The sequence below is a fragment of the Coffea arabica genome, chromosome 11c (assembly GCF_036785885.1).
Source record: "Coffea arabica cultivar ET-39 chromosome 11c, Coffea Arabica ET-39 HiFi, whole genome shotgun sequence".
NCBI lineage: Eukaryota > Viridiplantae > Streptophyta > Magnoliopsida > Gentianales > Rubiaceae > Coffea > Coffea arabica.
The window spans coordinates 22,121,803-22,134,238 of NC_092330.1; the positions used below are offsets into that span (position 1 = coordinate 22,121,803).

General features: G+C 44.3%; 6 non-coding genes and 9 pseudogenes across 6 annotated transcripts; all 15 read right to left on the reverse strand.

Annotated features, from left to right (window-relative positions):
- Nucleotides 1–159: 159 nt before the first annotated feature.
- On the reverse strand, nt 160–277 carry LOC140018871 (5S ribosomal RNA; annotated as a pseudogene).
- Nucleotides 278–688: 411 nt separating this feature from the next.
- Nucleotides 689–807, reverse strand: LOC140020845 (5S ribosomal RNA). Its single transcript, XR_011824815.1, has one exon. It is a non-coding gene; the product is annotated as a 5S ribosomal RNA (ribosomal RNA).
- Nucleotides 808–1,734: 927 nt separating this feature from the next.
- On the reverse strand, nt 1,735–1,852 carry LOC140018872 (5S ribosomal RNA; annotated as a pseudogene).
- Nucleotides 1,853–2,263: 411 nt separating this feature from the next.
- On the reverse strand, nt 2,264–2,382 carry LOC140020846 (5S ribosomal RNA). Its single transcript, XR_011824816.1, has one exon. It is a non-coding gene; the product is annotated as a 5S ribosomal RNA (ribosomal RNA).
- A 926-nt stretch (nt 2,383–3,308) lies between these two features.
- LOC140018874 (5S ribosomal RNA) lies at nt 3,309–3,426 on the reverse strand (annotated as a pseudogene).
- Nucleotides 3,427–4,351: 925 nt separating this feature from the next.
- On the reverse strand, nt 4,352–4,469 carry LOC140018875 (5S ribosomal RNA; annotated as a pseudogene).
- Nucleotides 4,470–4,880: 411 nt separating this feature from the next.
- Nucleotides 4,881–4,999, reverse strand: LOC140020847 (5S ribosomal RNA). The gene has a single exon (XR_011824817.1). It is a non-coding gene; the product is annotated as a 5S ribosomal RNA (ribosomal RNA).
- Nucleotides 5,000–5,926: 927 nt separating this feature from the next.
- Nucleotides 5,927–6,044, reverse strand: LOC140020630 (5S ribosomal RNA; annotated as a pseudogene).
- Nucleotides 6,045–6,455: 411 nt separating this feature from the next.
- On the reverse strand, nt 6,456–6,574 carry LOC140020848 (5S ribosomal RNA). Its single transcript, XR_011824818.1, has one exon. It is a non-coding gene; the product is annotated as a 5S ribosomal RNA (ribosomal RNA).
- Nucleotides 6,575–7,501: 927 nt separating this feature from the next.
- LOC140020081 (5S ribosomal RNA) lies at nt 7,502–7,619 on the reverse strand (annotated as a pseudogene).
- Nucleotides 7,620–8,546: 927 nt separating this feature from the next.
- On the reverse strand, nt 8,547–8,664 carry LOC140018876 (5S ribosomal RNA; annotated as a pseudogene).
- A 411-nt stretch (nt 8,665–9,075) lies between these two features.
- LOC140020849 (5S ribosomal RNA) lies at nt 9,076–9,194 on the reverse strand. The gene has a single exon (XR_011824819.1). It is a non-coding gene; the product is annotated as a 5S ribosomal RNA (ribosomal RNA).
- Nucleotides 9,195–10,121: 927 nt separating this feature from the next.
- On the reverse strand, nt 10,122–10,239 carry LOC140018484 (5S ribosomal RNA; annotated as a pseudogene).
- Nucleotides 10,240–11,164: 925 nt separating this feature from the next.
- On the reverse strand, nt 11,165–11,282 carry LOC140020631 (5S ribosomal RNA; annotated as a pseudogene).
- A 411-nt stretch (nt 11,283–11,693) lies between these two features.
- LOC140020850 (5S ribosomal RNA) lies at nt 11,694–11,812 on the reverse strand. The gene has a single exon (XR_011824820.1). It is a non-coding gene; the product is annotated as a 5S ribosomal RNA (ribosomal RNA).
- Between the last annotated feature and the right edge of the window lie 624 nt (nt 11,813–12,436).

Below are 12,436 nucleotides of genomic sequence, written 5' to 3' on the forward strand. Positions count from 1 at the left end.
ATCATTTATATCCGGATCCGGGTCTAATACGGGTCGGAATACTATATTCCGTATCCGACCCGTTTTTTTGTTTGAAAAAACGGATCCGGATCCGGATAACGGAATTAAATCCCTACCCATACCCGAAAAAATTTCAGGGATCCGATCCGGATCCGGGTCTAGACCCGACCCGTTGACAGGCCTAGGGTCACCCATCCTAGTACTACTGTCGCCCAAGCACGCTTAACTTCGGAGTTCTGATGGGATCCGGTGCATTAGTGCTGGTATGATCGCACCCGCCATGTTCCTTTCGCTTTATTCTTTTAAACTGCCACGTCCTGTGAAGCAGTTTGGCTTTTCTGGACCCGAATTCATTCTAAGCGTCAATTCATGAATTTCCTCTCATGCTTTTATTTATTTACTTTTATATTTTTTTCTTGTTGCTTTGCACCTTTTTTTTCCCTCGTCGCACAACTCTCAATTATCCTGAAATTGATCCTTCACGCTTGCGCTTATGCATTTGCGCCGACAACATTGACCGACGATCCGGGCTTCGATCCAGCCGTACCGTTCCTGACTTGTCTCGCGCCTTCAGATCCGCCTTCATGCTTCGATAAGAAGCAAAATATAAAGCAATCGTTCCGACGGAGCTAAATTACTACAGCATAAAGAACGAAGGGGAAATTTGGATTTCGAAACAAAAAAGGGAGGGGTGCAACACGAGGACTTCCCAGGGGGTCACCCATCCTAGTACTACTCTCGCCCAAGCACGCTTAACTTCGGAGTTCTGATGGGATCCGGTGCATTAGTGCTGGTATGATCGCACCCGCCATGTTCCTTTCGCTTTATTCTTTTAAACTGCCCCGTCCTGTGAAGCAGTGTGGCTTTTCTGGACCCGAATTCATTTTAAGCGTCAATTCAAGAATTTCCCCTCATCCTTTTATTTATTTACTTTTACATTTTTTTCTTGTTGATTTGCACCATTTTTTTTTCCCTCGTCGCGCAACTCTCAATTATCCTGAAATTGATCCTTCACGCTTGCGCTTATACATTTGCGCCGACAACTTTGACCGACGATCCGGGCTTCGATCCAGCCGTACCGTTCCTGACTTGTCTCGCGCCTTCAGATCCGCCTTCATGCTTCGATGAGAAGCAAAATATAAAGCAATCGTTCCGACGGAGGTAAATTACTACAGCATAAAGAACGAAGGGGAAATTTGGATTTCGAAACAAAAAAGGGAGGGGTGCAACACGAGGATTTCCCAGGGGGTCACCTAGGGGTGTCAACGGGCCGGGTCCGGGCCGGAATTCATTATTCCGGACCCGGACCCGGATCCGACCCGTTTACCCGACGGGTCTTTTATTCTGTGTTCCGGATCCGGACCCGGCGAGTCTCGGATCCGGGTCGGGTCTACCCGAACAAATTTGCCAAAATTTATAATTTCTAACAAAAAAGGGAAAAAGATATATTTGTAAACTAATTTCTAACTAATGCAAAGAAAAAACCAAATAAGAAAATAAATCAAATTGATTTTACTCAAATACATGATCCTAATCAAATTTTATTGATAATATATATTTTTTATAAATTATTAAATCATTTATATCCGGATCCGGGTCTAATACGGGTCGGAATACTATATTCCGTATCCGACCCGTTTTTTTGTTTGAAAAAACGGATCCGGATCCGGATAACGGAATTAAATCCCTACCCATACCCGAAAAAATTTCAGGGATCCGATCCGGATCCGGGTCTAGACCCGACCCGTTGACAGGCCTAGGGTCACCCATCCTAGTACTACTGTCGCCCAAGCACGCTTAACTTCGGAGTTCTGATGGGATCCGGTGCATTAGTGCTGGTATGATCGCACCCGCCATGTTCCTTTCGCTTTATTCTTTTAAACTGCCACGTCCTGTGAAGCAGTTTGGCTTTTCTGGACCCGAATTCATTCTAAGCGTCAATTCATGAATTTCCTCTCATCCTTTTATTTATTTACTTTTATATTTTTTTCTTGTTGCTTTGCACCTTTTTTTTCACTCGTCGCACAACTCTCAATTATCCTGAAATTGATCCTTCACGCTTGCGCTTATACATTTGCGCCGACAACATTGACCGACGATCCGGGCTTCGATCCAGCCGTACCGTTCCTGACTTGTCTCGCGCCTTCAGATCCGCCTTCATGCTTCGATAAGAAGCAAAATATAAAGCAATCGTTCCGACGGAGCTAAATTACTACAGCATAAAGAACGAATGGGAAATTTGGATTTCGAAACAAAAAAGGGAGGGGTGCAACACGAGGACTTCCCAGGGGGTCACCCATCCTAGTACTACTCTCGCCCAAGCACGCTTAACTTCGGAGTTCTGATGGGATCCGGTGCATTAGTGCTGGTATGATCGCACCCGCCATGTTCCTTTCGCTTTATTCTTTTAAACTGCCCCGTCCTGTGAAGCAGTGTGGCTTTTCTGGACCCGAATTCATTTTAAGCGTCAATTCAAGAATTTCCCCTCATCCTTTTATTTATTTACTTTTACATTTTTTTCTTGTTGATTTGCACCATTTTTTTTCTTTCGTCGCGCAACTCTCAATTATCCTGAAATTGATCCTTCACGCTTGCGCTTATACATTTGCGCCGACAACTTTGACCGACGATCCGGGCTTCGATCCAGCCGTACCGTTCCTGACTTGTCTCGCGCCTTCAGATCCGCCTTCATGCTTCGATGAGAAGCAAAATATAAAGCAATCGTTCCGACGGAGCTAAATTACTACAGCATAAAGAACGAAGGGAAAATTTGGATTTCGAAACAAAAAAGGGAGGGGTGCAACACGAGGATTTCCCAGGGGGTCACCTAGGGGTGTCAACGGGCCGGGTCCGGGCCGAAATTCATTATTCCGGACCCGGACCCGGATCCGACCCGTTTACCCGACGGGTCTTTTATTCGGTGTTCCGGATCCGGACCCGGCGAGTCTCGGATCCGGGTCGGGTCTACCCGAACATATTTGCCAAAATTTATAATTTCTAACAAAAAAGAGAAAAAGATATATTTGTAAACTAATTTCTAACTAATGCAAAGAAAAAACCAAATAAGAAAATAAATCAAATTGATTTTACTCAAATACATCATCCTAATCAAATTATATTGATAATATATATTTTTTACAAATTATTAAATCATTTATATCCGGATCCGGGTCTAATACGGGTCGGAATACTATATTCCGTATCCGACCCGTTTTTTTGTTTGAAAAAACGGATCCGGATCCGGATAACGGAATTAAATCCCTACCCATACCCGAAAAAATTTCAGGGATCCGATCCGGATCCGGGTCTAGACCCGACCCGTTGACAGGCCTAGGGTCACCCATCCTAGTACTACTGTCGCCCAAGCACGCTTAACTTCGGAGTTCTGATGGGATCCGGTGCATTAGTGCTGGTATGATCGCACCCGCCATGTTCCTTTCGCTTTATTCTTTTAAACTGCCACGTCCTGTGAAGCAGTTTGGCTTTTCTGGACCCGAATTCATTCTAAGCGTCAATTCATGAATTTCCTCTCATCCTTTTATTTATTTACTTTTATATTTTTTTCTTGTTGCTTTGCACCTTTTTTTTCACTCGTCGCACAACTCTCAATTATCCTGAAATTGATCCTTCACGCTTGCGCTTATACATTTGCGCCGACAACTTTGACCGACGATCCGGGCTTCGATCCAGCCGTACCGTTCCTGACTTGTCTCGCGCCTTCAGATCCGCCTTCATGCTTCGATGAGAAGCAAAATATAAAGCAATCGTTCCGACGGAGCTAAATTACTACAGCATAAAGAACGAAGGGGAAATTTGGATTTCGAAACAAAAAAGGGAGGGGTGCAACACGAGGATTTCCCAGGGGGTCACCTAGGGGTGTCAACGGGCCGGGTCCGGGCCGGAATTCATTATTCCGGACCCGGACCCGGATCCGACCCGTTTACCCGACGGGTCTTTTATTCTGTGTTCCGGATCCGGACCCGGCGAGTCTCGGATCCGGGTCGGGTCTACCCGAACAAATTTGCCAAAATTTATAATTTCTAACAAAAAAGAGAAAAAGATATATTTGTAAACTAATTTCTAACTAATGCAAAGAAAAAACCAAATAAGAAAATAAATCAAATTGATTTTACTCAAATACATCATCCTAATCAAATTATATTGATAATATATATTTTTTATAAATTATTAAATCATTTATATCCGGATCCGGGTCTAATACGGGTCGGAATACTATATTCCGTATCCGACCCGTTTTTTTGTTTGAAAAAACGGATCCGGATCCGGATAACGGAATTAAATCCCTACCCATACCCGAAAAAATTTCAGGGATCCGATCCGGATCCGGGTCTAGACCCGACCCGTTGACAGGCCTAGGGTCACCCATCCTAGTACTACTGTCGCCCAAGCACGCTTAACTTCGGAGTTCTGATGGGATCCGGTGCATTAGTGCTGGTATGATCGCACCCGCCATGTTCCTTTCGCTTTATTCTTTTAAACTGCCACGTCCTGTGAAGCAGTTTGGCTTTTCTGGACCCGAATTCATTCTAAGCGTCAATTCATGAATTTCCTCTCATCCTTTTATTTATTTACTTTTATATTTTTTTCTTGTTGCTTTGCACCTTTTTTTTCACTCGTCGCACAACTCTCAATTATCCTGAAATTGATCCTTCACGCTTGCGCTTATACATTTGCGCCGACAACATTGACCGACGATCCGGGCTTCGATCCAGCCGTACCGTTCCTGACTTGTCTCGCGCCTTCAGATCCGCCTTCATGCTTCGATAAGAAGCAAAATATAAAGCAATCGTTCCGACGGAGCTAAATTACTACAGCATAAAGAACGAAGGGGAAATTTGGATTTCGAAACAAAAAAGGGAGGGGTGCAACACGAGGACTTCCCAGGGGGTCACCCATCCTAGTACTACTCTCGCCCAAGCACGCTTAACTTCGGAGTTCTGATGGGATCCGGTGCATTAGTGCTGGTATGATCGCACCCGCCATGTTCCTTTCGCTTTATTCTTTTAAACTGCCCCGTCCTGTGAAGCAGTGTGGCTTTTCTGGACCCGAATTCATTTTAAGCGTCAATTCAAGAATTTCCCCTCATCCTTTTATTTATTTACTTTTACATTTTTTTCTTGTTGATTTGCACCATTTTTTTTTCCTTCGTCGCGCAACTCTCAATTATCCTGAAATTGATCCTTCACGCTTGCGCTTATACATTTGCGCCGACAACTTTGACCGACGATCCGGGCTTCGATCCAGCCGTACCGTTCCTGACTTGTCTCGCGCCTTCAGATCCGCCTTCATGCTTCGATGAGAAGCAAAATATAAAGCAATCGTTCCGACGGAGCTAAATTACTACAGCATAAAGAACGAAGGGAAAATTTGGATTTCGAAACAAAAAAGGGAGGGGTGCAACACGAGGATTTCCCAGGGGGTCACCTAGGGGTGTCAACGGGCCGGGTCCGGGCCGAAATTCATTATTCCGGACCCGGACCCGGATCCGACCCGTTTACCCGACGGGTCTTTTATTCGGTGTTCCGGATCCGGACCCGGCGAGTCTCGGATCCGGGTCGGGTCTACCCGAACATATTTGCCAAAATTTATAATTTCTAACAAAAAAGAGAAAAAGATATATTTGTAAACTAATTTCTAACTAATGCAAAGAAAAAACCAAATAAGAAAATAAATCAAATTGATTTTACTCAAATACATCATCCTAATCAAATTATATTGATAATATATATTTTTTACAAATTATTAAATCATTTATATCCGGATCCGGGTCTAATACGGGTCGGAATACTATATTCCGTATCCGACCCGTTTTTTTGTTTGAAAAAACGGATCCGGATCCGGATAACGGAATTAAATCCCTACCCATACCCGCAAAAATTTCAGGGATCCGATCCGGATCCGGGTGTAGACCCAACCCGTTGACCGGCCTAGGGTCACCCATCCTAGTACTACTGTCGCCCAAGCACGCTTAACTTCGAAGTTCTGATGGGATCCGGTGCATTAGTGCTAGTATGATCGCACCCGCCATTTTCCTTTCGCTTTATTCTTTTAAACTGCCACGTCCTGTGAAGCAGTTTGGCTTTTCTGGACCCGAATTCATTCTAAGCGTCAATTCATGAATTTCCTCTCATCCTTTTATTTATTTACTTTTATATTTTTTTCTTGTTGCTTTGCACCTTTTTTTTCACTCGTCGCACAACTCTCAATTATCCTGAAATTGATCCTTCACGCTTGCGCTTATACATTTGCGCCGACAACATTGACCGACGATCCGGGCTTCGATCCAGCCGTACCGTTCCTGACTTGTCTCGCGCTTTCAGATCCGCCTTCATGCTTCGATAAGAAGCAAAATATAAAGCAATCGTTCCGACGGAGCTAAATTACTACAGCATAAAGAACGAAGGGGAAATTTGGATTTCGAAACAAAAAAGGGAGGGGTGCAACACGAGGACTTCCCAGGGGGTCACCCATCCTAGTACTACTCTCGCCCAAGCACGCTTAACTTCGGAGTTCTGATGGGATCCGGTGCATTAGTGCTGGTATGATCGCACCCGCCATGTTCCTTTCGCTTTATTTTTTTAAACTGCCCCGTCCTGTGAAGCAGTGTGGCTTTTCTGGACCCGAATTCATTTTAAGCGTCAATTCAAGAATTTCCCCTCATCCTTTTATTTATTTACTTTTACATTTTTTTCTTGTTGATTTGCACCATTTTTTTTTCCCTCGTCGCGCAACTCTCAATTATCCTGAAATTGATCCTTCACGCTTGCGCTTATACATTTGCGCCGACAACTTTGACCGACGATCCGGGCTTCGATCCAGCCGTACCGTTCCTGACTTGTCTCGCGCCTTCAGATCCGCCTTCATGCTTCGATGAGAAGCAAAATATAAAGCAATCGTTCCGACGGAGCTAAATTACTACAGCATAAATAACGAAGGGGAAATTTGGATTTCGAAACAAAAAAGGGAGGGGTGCAACACGAGGATTTCCCAGGGGGTCACCTAGGGGTGTCAACGGGCCGGGTCCGGGCCGGAATTCATTATTCCGGACCCGGACCCGGATCCGACCCGTTTACCCGACGGGTCTTTTATTCGGTGTTCCGGATCCGGACCCGGCGAGTCTCGGATCCGGGTCGGGTCTACCCGAACAAATTTGCCAAAATTTATAATTTCTAACAAAAAAGAGAAAAAGATATATTTGTAAACTAATTTCTAACTAATGCAAAGAAAAAACCAAATAAGAAAATAAATCAAATTGATTTTACTCAAATACATCATCCTAATCAAATTATATTGATAATATATATTTTTTACAAATTATTAAATCATTTATATCCGGATCCGGGTCTAATACGGGTCGGAATACTATATTCCGTATCCGACCCGTTTTTTTGTTTGAAAAAACGGATCCGGATCCGGATAACGGAATTAAATCCCTACCCATACCCGCAAAAATTTCAGGGATCCGATCCGGATCCGGGTGTAGACCCAACCCGTTGACCGGCCTAGGGTCACCCATCCTAGTACTACTGTCGCCCAAGCACGCTTAACTTCGAAGTTCTGATGGGATCCGGTGCATTAGTGCTGGTATGATCGCACCCGCCATGTTCCTTTCGCTTTATTCTTTTAAACTGCCCCGTCCTGTGAAGCAGTGTGGCTTTTCTGGACCCGAATTCATTTTAAGCGTCAATTCAAGAATTTCCCCTCATCCTTTTATTTATTTACTTTTACATTTTTTTCTTGTTGATTTGCACCAGTTTTTTTTCCCTCGTCGCGCAACTCTCAATTATCCTGAAATTGATCCTTCACGCTTGCGCTTATACATTTGCGCCGACAACTTTGACCGACGATCCGGGCTTCGATCCAGCCGTACCGTTCCTGACTTGTCTCGCGCCTTCAGATCCGCCTTCATGCTTCGATGAGAAGCAAAATATAAAGCAATCGTTCCGACGGAACTAAATTACTACAGCATAAAGAACGAAGGGGAAATTTGGATTTCGAAACAAAAAAGGGAGGGGTGCAACACGAGGATTTCCCAGGGGGTCACCTAGGGGTGTCAACGGGCCGGGTCCGGGCCGGAATTCATTATTCCGGACCCGGACCCGGATCCGACCCGTTTACCCGACGGGTCTTTTATTCTGTGTTCCGGATCCGGACCCGGCGAGTCTCGGATCCGGGTCGGGTCTACCCGAACAAATTTGCCAAAATTTATAATTTCTAACAAAAAAGAGAAAAAGATATATTTGTAAACTAATTTCTAACTAATGCAAAGAAAAAACCAAATAAGAAAATAAATCAAATTGATTTTACTCAAATACATCATCCTAATCAAATTATATTGATAATATATATTTTTTATAAATTATTAAATCATTTATATCCGGATCCGGGTCTAATACGGGTCGGAATACTATATTCCGTATCCGACCCGTTTTTTTGTTTGAAAAAACGGATCCGGATCCGGATAACGGAATTAAATCCCTACCCATACCCGAAAAAATTTCAGGGATCCGATCCGGATCCGGGTCTAGACCCGACCCGTTGACAGGCCTAGGGTCACCCATCCTAGTACTACTGTCGCCCAAGCACGCTTAACTTCGGAGTTCTGATGGGATCCGGTGCATTAGTGCTGGTATGATCGCACCCGCCATGTTCCTTTCGCTTTATTCTTTTAAACTGCCACGTCCTGTGAAGCAGTTTGGCTTTTCTGGACCCGAATTCATTCTAAGCGTCAATTCATGAATTTCCTCTCATCCTTTTATTTATTTACTTTTATATTTTTTTCTTGTTGCTTTGCACCTTTTTTTTCACTCGTCGCACAACTCTCAATTATCCTGAAATTGATCCTTCACGCTTGCGCTTATACATTTGCGCCGACAACATTGACCGACGATCCGGGCTTCGATCCAGCCGTACCGTTCCTGACTTGTCTCGCGCCTTCAGATCCGCCTTCATGCTTCGATGAGAAGCAAAATATAAAGCAATCGTTCCGACGGAGCTAAATTACTACAGCATAAAGAACGAAGGGGAAATTTGGATTTCGAAACAAAAAAGGGAGGGGTGCAACACGAGGACTTCCCAGGGGGTCACCCATCCTAGTACTACTCTCGCCCAAGCACGCTTAACTTCGGAGTTCTGATGGGATCCGGTGCATTAGTGCTGGTATGATCGCACCCGCCATGTTCCTTTCGCTTTATTCTTTTAAACTGCCCCGTCCTGTGAAGCAGTGTGGCTTTTCTGGACCCGAATTCATTTTAAGCGTCAATTCAAGAATTTCCCCTCATCCTTTTATTTATTTACTTTTACATTTTTTTCTTGTTGATTTGCACCATTTTTTTTTCCTTCGTCGCGCAACTCTCAATTATCCTGAAATTGATCCTTCACGCTTGCGCTTATACATTTGCGCCGACAACTTTGACCGACGATCCGGGCTTCGATCCAGCCGTACCGTTCCTGACTTGTCTCGCGCCTTCAGATCCGCCTTCATGCTTCGATGAGAAGCAAAATATAAAGCAATCGTTCCGACGGAGCTAAATTACTACAGCATAAAGAACGAAGGGAAAATTTGGATTTCGAAACAAAAAAGGGAGGGGTGCAACACGAGGATTTCCCAGGGGGTCACCTAGGGGTGTCAACGGGCCGGGTCCGGGCCGAAATTCATTATTCCGGACCCGGACCCGGATCCGACCCGTTTACCCGACGGGTCTTTTATTCGGTGTTCCGGATCCGGACCCGGCGAGTCTCGGATCCGGGTCGGGTCTACCCGAACATATTTGCCAAAATTTATAATTTCTAACAAAAAAGAGAAAAAGATATATTTGTAAACTAATTTCTAACTAATGCAAAGAAAAAACCAAATAAGAAAATAAATCAAATTGATTTTACTCAAATACATCATCCTAATCAAATTATATTGATAATATATATTTTTTACAAATTATTAAATCATTTATATCCGGATCCGGGTCTAATACGGGTCGGAATACTATATTCCTTATCCGACCCGTTTTTTTGTTTGAAAAAACGGATCCGGATCCGGATAACGGAATTAAATCCCTACCCATACCCGAAAAAATTTCAGGGATCCGATCCGGATCCGGGTCTAGACCCGACCCGTTGACAGGCTTAGGGTCACCCATCCTAGTACTACTGTCGCCCAAGCACGCTTAACTTCGGAGTTCTGATGGGATCCGGTGCATTAGTGCTGGTATGATCGCACCCGCCATGTTCCTTTCGCTTTATTCTTTTAAACTGCCACGTCCTGTGAAGCAGTTTGGCTTTTCTGGACCCGAATTCATTCTAAGCGTCAATTCATGAATTTCCTCTCATCCTTTTATTTATTTACTTTTATATTTTTTTCTTGTTGCTTTGCACCTTTTTTTTCACTCGTCGCACAACTCTCAATTATCCTGAAATTGATCCTTCACGCTTGCGCTTATACATTTGCGCCGACAACTTTGACCGACGATCCGGGCTTCGATCCAGCCGTACCGTTCCTGACTTGTCTCGCGCCTTCAGATCCGCCTTCATGCTTCGATGAGAAGCAAAATATAAAGCAATCGTTCCGACGGAGCTAAATTACTACAGCATAAAGAACGAAGGGGAAATTTGGATTTCGAAACAAAAAAGGGAGGGGTGCAACACGAGGATTTCCCAGGGGGTCACCTAGGGGTGTCAACGGGCCGGGTCCGGGCCGGAATTCATTATTCCGGACCCGGACCCGGATCCGACCCGTTTACCCGACGGGTCTTTTATTCTGTGTTCCGGATCCGGACCCGGCGAGTCTCGGATCCGGGTCGGGTCTACCCGAACAAATTTGCCAAAATTTATAATTTCTAACAAAAAAGAGAAAAAGATATATTTGTAAACTAATTTCTAACTAATGCAAAGAAAAAACCAAATAAGAAAATAAATCAAATTGATTTTACTCAAATACATCATCCTAATCAAATTATATTGATAATATATATTTTTTACAAATTATTAAATCATTTATATCCGGATCCGGGTCTAATACGGGTCGGAATACTATATTCCGTATCCGACCCGTTTTTTTGTTTGAAAAAACGGATCCGGATCCGGATAACGGAATTAAATCCCTACCCATACCCGCAAAAATTTCAGGGATCCGATCCGGATCCGGGTGTAGACCCAACCCGTTGACCGGCCTAGGGTCACCCATCCTAGTACTACTGTCGCCCAAGCACGCTTAACTTCGAAGTTCTGATGGGATCCGGTGCATTAGTGCTAGTATGATCGCACCCGCCATTTTCCTTTCGCTTTATTCTTTTAAACTGCCACGTCCTGTGAAGCAGTTTGGCTTTTCTGGACCCGAATTCATTCTAAGCGTCAATTCATGAATTTCCTCTCATCCTTTTATTTATTTACTTTTATATTTTTTTCTTGTTGCTTTGCACCTTTTTTTTCACTCGTCGCACAACTCTCAATTATCCTGAAATTGATCCTTCACGCTTGCGCTTATACATTTGCGCCGACAACATTGACCGACGATCCGGGCTTCGATCCAGCCGTACCGTTCCTGACTTGTCTCGCGCTTTCAGATCCGCCTTCATGCTTCGATAAGAAGCAAAATATAAAGCAATCGTTCCGACGGAGCTAAATTACTACAGCATAAAGAACGAAGGGGAAATTTGGATTTCGAAACAAAAAAGGGAGGGGTGCAACACGAGGACTTCCCAGGGGGTCACCCATCCTAGTACTACTCTCGCCCAAGCACGCTTAACTTCGGAGTTCTGATGGGATCCGGTGCATTAGTGCTGGTATGATCGCACCCGCCATGTTCCTTTCGCTTTATTTTTTTAAACTGCCCCGTCCTGTGAAGCAGTGTGGCTTTTCTGGACCCGAATTCATTTTAAGCGTCAATTCAAGAATTTCCCCTCATCCTTTTATTTATTTACTTTTACATTTTTTTCTTGTTGATTTGCACCATTTTTTTTTCCCTCGTCGCGCAACTCTCAATTATCCTGAAATTGATCCTTCACGCTTGCGCTTATACATTTGCGCCGACAACTTTGACCGACGATCCGGGCTTCGATCCAGCCGTACCGTTCCTGACTTGTCTCGCGCCTTCAGATCCGCCTTCATGCTTCGATGAGAAGCAAAATATAAAGCAATCGTTCCGACGGAGCTAAATTACTACAGCATAAATAACGAAGGGGAAATTTGGATTTCGAAACAAAAAAGGGAGGGGTGCAACACGAGGATTTCCCAGGGGGTCACCTAGGGGTGTCAACGGGCCGGGTCCGGGCCGGAATTCATTATTCCGGACCCGGACCCGGATCCGACCCGTTTACCCGACGGGTCTTTTATTCGGTGTTCCGGATCCGGACCCGGCGAGTCTCGGATCCGGGTCGGGTCTACCCGAACAAATTTGCCAAAATTTATAATTTCTAACAAA